We start from the raw sequence: 6038 nt of genomic DNA on the forward strand, positions 1-6038 counted from the left end.
ACAGAGACTTTGGTGCAGCTGGTGCAGCTGCAGCTTTTTAAGTGTAGGCCTGCCCGCAGCATCTGCTGCAGGAGTGCTTTGCTGGTACAGTATACCAGTATAAGAACGGCCATACTGGGTCAGACCAAAGGTCCATTGAGCCCACTATCCTGTCTTCCGACAGCGGCCAGTGCCAGGTGCCCCAGAGGGAATGAACAGAACAGGGGATCATCAAGTGACCCACCCCCTGTCGCCCATTCCCAGCTTCTGGCAAACAGAGGGTAGGGTCACCGTCCCTGCCCACCCTGGCTAATAGCCATTGATGGACCTATCCTCCATTAATTTATCTAGTTCTTTCTTGAACCCTGTTATAGTCTTGGCCTTCACAACATCCTCTGGCAAGGAGTTCCACAGGTTGACGGTGCACTGTGTGAAGAGTATGGCTACACCGGCTGAGCACCGTAGACGTGGGCGTGGAGTGGGAGGTTTACTGCTTTCTAGTGAAAAAAGAAAAAGGAGTACTTGTGGCATCTTAGAGACTAACAAATTTATTTGAGCATAAGCTTTCATGAGCTACAGCTCACTTCATCGGATGCATTCAGTGGAAAACCAGGCCAATGGGGGCTGCGGGAAGCGGTGCGGGCCAAGGCACATGTTGGCCGCCCTTCCCGCAGCCCCCATTGGCCTGGAGCAGCGAACCGCGGCCAGTGGGAGCCGCGATTGACCGAACCTGCGGAGGCAGCAGGTAAACAAACCGGTCCGGCCCGCCAGGGGCTTTCCCTGAACAAGCGGCGGACCGGCTTTGAGAACCACTGTTCTAGGCTCTTCCCACTTCCTGATGACATGAGCAGCACTAAAGCCTCGGCAGTCAGCTGTTGACGGCTCCACCAGCGGGGGATGAAGAAATACAACCAAGGCTCAGAGCTGCAACAGGCCTGAAAGCTTCAGTCAGGTCTACTGATCTGATTCACACGAGCAGAACGGACAAAGCGACCGTGTAAAATTTGCCCTTTTCCAGCTACAACCACAGCTTTAAAAAAAAAGAAAAAAAAAAAAAAGAGGAAAGTCAAGTCATTTCAGCTCTGATCCAGGAAAGCACTTAATCACATACTAAACTATCAGCACCTCGGTAGTACCACGGAAGTCAACTGGAACTGTTCCTGTGCTTAACAGTTAAGCACATGCTTAAGTGCTTTGCTGGATCAGGAGCAGAGAAATTTAAAAGCACCCTTAAAAGCAGCCAGGATACATTAAAGCTTCCTCTATTTGCATGCTGAGTACACAGGGGATTCCAGGGAGAAAGGAGAGTGGTGAAGAGTTGCCAGCTACAGTGCTTTGGAAGCCAGAGTACCCTGCATCGGTAGAAAATGATACGGACGCAGCTGTGAATTCTGTCTTGCCATGGTAATTCACTGCCAGCTCCCTTAATGCCAAATCACGAGCGATAACGGAGTCTGTTGTGACAGATTACAGAGAGACAGGATCCAGGCGCCCTCCATTCACGACAGAAGCATCCTGCTTCCACCTTATTCTCTGCAGTCTAGTGTCTGAAAACAAGCTTTCAAAGCCACCTGCAGTTTAGGCACCATCTGACCCCTCCTCGGCAACCTCTCTGCTGAGACTAAGGATTGAATGGGTCACGGACATGAGCTTCCCCTTTGGGGGACCCCTCCCCAGACCAAGGTTGAGGCACATTGGCAGTGGGAGAAGTGGTGGGGGTTACATGCCTTGCCAGTGATAGAGGGGACTTGAGATCTGAGACTGTCAAGCCAGCCCTGTTGCCAGCTGGAAATGCTCTTGCTTTAAAAGTATATATCTGATGTCTCTTCCCAAGGAAAATACGATCAGAACATATGCAGTCACGGACCTGTCACCAGTCTTGCCCGCCCCAGGTACTAAAATAAGTAAAAGTCAATAGTCAGGATCCCAAAGAAATCACGGATTTGTTTTGGGTTTGTTTTTGTTTTTTAATATAGATGTGGGGTTCTTTCTATTCACTTCTCGACCTTTGAGAGCACTGGCCATTATTTGTCTCCTTGTACTCCCCTGTCTGAAGTATCCATCTGTTCTCTCTTTTCTTATAGTTTTCGCAGACTAGAAGCTCTTTGGAATGGAGGTCCTCTTTTTGTTCTGTTTGTACAGCACCCTAGCACAGTGCGGTCCTACTTTATGACTATAATACAAGTAATAACTGAGCCTTCAGGTTTCATGTTTTCAATCTTTTCTCCACCACCACCGGGGCTAGACACTTTAAAAAAAGGAAAGTTGCGATTCTCCCACACCACATGACGCCAGGCGCTGGGGCTTTAAGAAACACATCAAATATCACAAGACTTGCAACAACAAAACAAAAAATTACAAGAGATGTGCTCCAGAATCTCACATTCCTTCCCTGGGTCACTCCCCGGAGCTGTCAAAACAGCCATTGCATCACAGCCAACGCATCACAGCCAACAAAGACAACTTATCAGAAGTGAAACCCTGAGAAAACACTTTTCACCCAAATTCCTCCCCAGCCGTAGTCCACTAGATTGTGTCACTTGCTTATTTCCGTGCTCAGTCTTAAATGGCTAGCAGGCATAGAGTCTAGCGGGGAGAGCAGGACTTCTGGGTTCTATCCCCATCTCTGCCACTGACTTGCTGTAGCCCACTGGGTAAACCAAGCCCAGCTTTATGCCTCAGTTTCCCCACCTGTAAAATGAGGATAACAGCACATACCATACCAAAACACATGCAGGGGTGGAAGGGGAGAGGGGGAAAGAGAGGAGGGCTTTTAAATGCAAACCCTATTCAGTTAAAAGTTTTGTGACAGGTAAGAACGGTCGTTTACTTTGTACAGGCAGCAAGCAATTTGCTCTGCAAGCCCTCAGACAAGAACACAGATTAGAATCAGAGCTGGTGAAATCATGGGGCTAGAGGGGACTATGGCATTGCAATGAAATCAGAGTTGCACCCATTTACTCTGGCGGTGAATTTGGCCCCAGGATAGAAAGGGTTAAGTCGGCGAGGCCTGGGTGGAAAGGGGAAGGGGTCTCCATTGCCACATGAGAAGCTGGCTTCAAATATCTAGGCCTCAGGACCTAGATGCCACGGGGATGGGTGCTCTATAAATAGCTACAAAAAGGGAGGGCTGACCTTTTTACTGGTGTCCTGTAGGATCATCTGAGGGGACAGAGTCATGGGGACCGCAAAACAACGAAGAGAGCTCGCGTGCCATTCTCCGTGAGAGATGGGTTTAAGAGAGCAGCTTTTAAACAGGCAAACTAGGGCGATCCATGGCACCCATCCCCTTCCCAGAACACGAGCCGCTTCTGACTGCAAATTACAGGTTTGCGAGCTTAGCCTGGAGTGACCCAGTTTCTTAACTGGGGTCCTGTTGTCTGGGCTCTCAGCAGCCAAAACGGCTTGCGTGGCTCTCCCAGGCACACCCAGCATGGACTCTCTGAGTCCCTCCCTCCTCCGGGATTGCACGCTCCAGCACAGCAAAATAAAAGGAGCATCTGCGAAGGAGACGGCAGGCCTTAGGCCGGAACCAGAGAGCAGCCAGGGTCCCAGCAAACTTTCCACACTGGATTCATTGCTTAGTGAACTCAGGCAGCCGCTGCCAGGAGGTTGGATGCCACCCAGGCAAAGTTTCCCCCATGCTTTGGATAACTCCTCCAAGCCAAGTCACAAGCCTCTGGATCCACCCCTCCCTTTGTCTTACCACATAGCAATCTTTTCTCAAGCTTTGCAACACACACACATGCAAAGAGACGCTCCCAAGCTTGTCCATTAATTGTAGGAACACCGCACCCTAGGTGGCTGGGCATTTGTTCCATAATCGTCCTGAGTTCCCTTTGCAAACAAGCCGCCGGCAAACCCCAGAGACAGGTTCTAAGCAGCAAAGCATTGAGGGGTTTCAGAGTAACAGCCGTGTTAGTCTGTATTCGCAAAAAGAAAAGGAGTACTTGTGGCACCTTAGAGACTAACCAATTTATTTGAGCATGAGCTTTCGTGAGCTACAGCGTCCGATGAAGTGAGCTGTAGCTCACGAAAGCTCATGCTCAAATAAATTGGTTAGTCTCTAAGGTGCCACAAGTACTCCTTTTCTCAAAGCATTGAGGCTGGGTCTGCACTGCTTCAGAAGCAGGGAGCATGCTGCTCTTGGAGCAAGGGGCAAGATGGGTTTGCCCATACGCGTGCCCCCTGCCGACATTAAAAGCAAAGCTTTTACACCATGCAAACAGACACTGCTTGCGCTGGGGATGAGGGAAGTGGCCTGCAGCAGGTTTAGCGCTCTACAGGAGAGATTATTAGCTCTTAAGAACAACCCCAGTCCCCCCCCCCCAGTATTTTATTACAGTGCACCAGCCAAACTGAGTCAGCCACCCCTGCCCCAAAGACAGCCAGCAAATGAATTGTCGCCTTGCAGCTCCAAACCACCCCCCTAAATTACAGCTGTGACAGTGATCACAACCCACTGATTAGCCCCCTCCCGCACACATACACCCTCTGCAAACTCCCTTCCTCAGCAGCCATATTTCTTTCACAGCTGGCATCTGTCCCACTCCCCACCACGCAAGCCGCGGTGCCTCCAGATTTTTACCTGGCATGGGGGTGCATGTAAAAGTTTCTTTGCAGATTTCACTCTGACGCTGCTTCAGGGCAAGGAACGACTTTTCCTCACCCTCGTCCTGTTGTCAGCACTGCGCTGCTCTCCCTTCCCCTCCCCTCTTAGTGCTCATGTAAATGCAACTAATCCAGATTCTACTATGACTGTGCTAAAACCCTGTATCTTTCCTCCCCCCGCCCCAGACACATAGATGCATGCAAGCTCTCCTGCCTGCATGGGGTGCGCCAAACACCCCTGGAACGCTCTGAGGCTACTTTGCTGCCTTCTCTAGGAAGTTTTTTATTTTTTATTTTTTTCTCCCCCCTGGGTGCATTGATCAAAGACAGGACTCCAGGCTGCTGGGGAAAGAAAAGCCGCGTGGGTTTCTTGGCCTAGCTTTTGTGTTTGCAGAAGAGACATCTGCTGGGTTGGAGGATTTACAGCAGCCAAGGAGGAGGGAAAAGAGATTGTTTCCCCCCTTCCCTCCCAGTTGAAGCAATGCACAAGAGCTGGCTGGAGAAAGAAAGGCAGGGCAAACAGTAGCAACGAAATTAGCCTTACTTGGTATGTGCAGGAGCTGTCTCATAGGATAAGAGTCCAGGGCCAAAGCAAAGCAGAATTAGCAAATCAACCTACTGGGGATTACGCTGAAATATCATCATGCTCATTTCATAGAATCATAGAATATCAGGGTTGGAAGGGACCTCAGCAGGTCATCTACTCCAACCCCCTGCTCAAAGCAGGACCAATCCCCAATTAAATCATCCCAGCCAGGGCTTTGTCAAGCCTGACCTTAAAAACTTCTAAGGAAGGAGATTCTACCACCTCCCTTGGTAACGCATTCCAGTGTTTCACCACCCTCCTGGTGAAAAAGTTTTTCCTAATATCCAACCTAAACCTCCCCCACTGCAACTTGAGACCATTACTCCTTGTCCTGTCCTCTTCTACCACTGAGAATAGTCTAGAACCATCCTCTCTGGAACCACCTCTCAGGTAGTTGAAAGCAGCTATCAAATCCCCCCTCATTCTTCTCTTCTGCAGACTAAACAATCCCAGTTCCCTCAGCCTCTCCTCATAAGTCATGTGGCCTGCATTTAAGGCCTGCAGAATCTGACCTAGTGGGTCAGGTGGCTGGTCCATCAAGTTTCTTATCCAACAGTAGCTGGTGCCCAGTTCCCGTGATTTTATTGTGAGTCTGGCAATATTTGGTGCGTGTTTCTTAAAGCTCCAGCTGCTGGAGGCATGTGATTAGGTGTGGCTCTCAGGTGGGGTATGTGTGTTTTAAGTAGGTTTCTAGCTTTCGTGGTTACGGAGAAGAGCTGGAAAACGTGATTGAGACAACAGATGGCAAATAAAAAGAACCTCGCTTTAAAAAATAAAAATAAGCAAACAAAAAAGCGCATGTGATTCTTAAGCCAACCTTGTCAGATTTGGGGGGCCTGACTCATCTTTAGGGGAAACGCCT

General features: G+C 49.5%; 1 protein-coding gene across 10 annotated transcripts in view; it reads right to left on the reverse strand.

Moving 5' to 3' along the window:
• The window catches only part of MINDY1 (MINDY lysine 48 deubiquitinase 1), a 35288-nt gene extending 30217 nt beyond the window's left edge, over nucleotides 1-5071 (reverse strand). For 6 of the 10 annotated variants that reach the window (XR_006287308.1, XM_043535082.1, XM_043535081.1 and 3 more), the window contains exon 1: nucleotides 4568-5063. The gene's annotated coding sequence lies outside the window, so the exon portion shown is untranslated. Of the gene's footprint in view, nucleotides 1-4567 lie in introns of all 10 variants that reach the window. The other 4 variants (XM_043535084.1, XM_037882880.2, XM_043535083.1 and 1 more) reach the window with 2 other exon arrangements.
• Nucleotides 5072-6038: the final 967 nt, after the last annotated feature.

Source organism: Chelonia mydas, chromosome 24 (assembly GCF_015237465.2).
Source record: "Chelonia mydas isolate rCheMyd1 chromosome 24, rCheMyd1.pri.v2, whole genome shotgun sequence".
Lineage (NCBI taxonomy): Eukaryota > Metazoa > Chordata > Testudines > Cheloniidae > Chelonia > Chelonia mydas.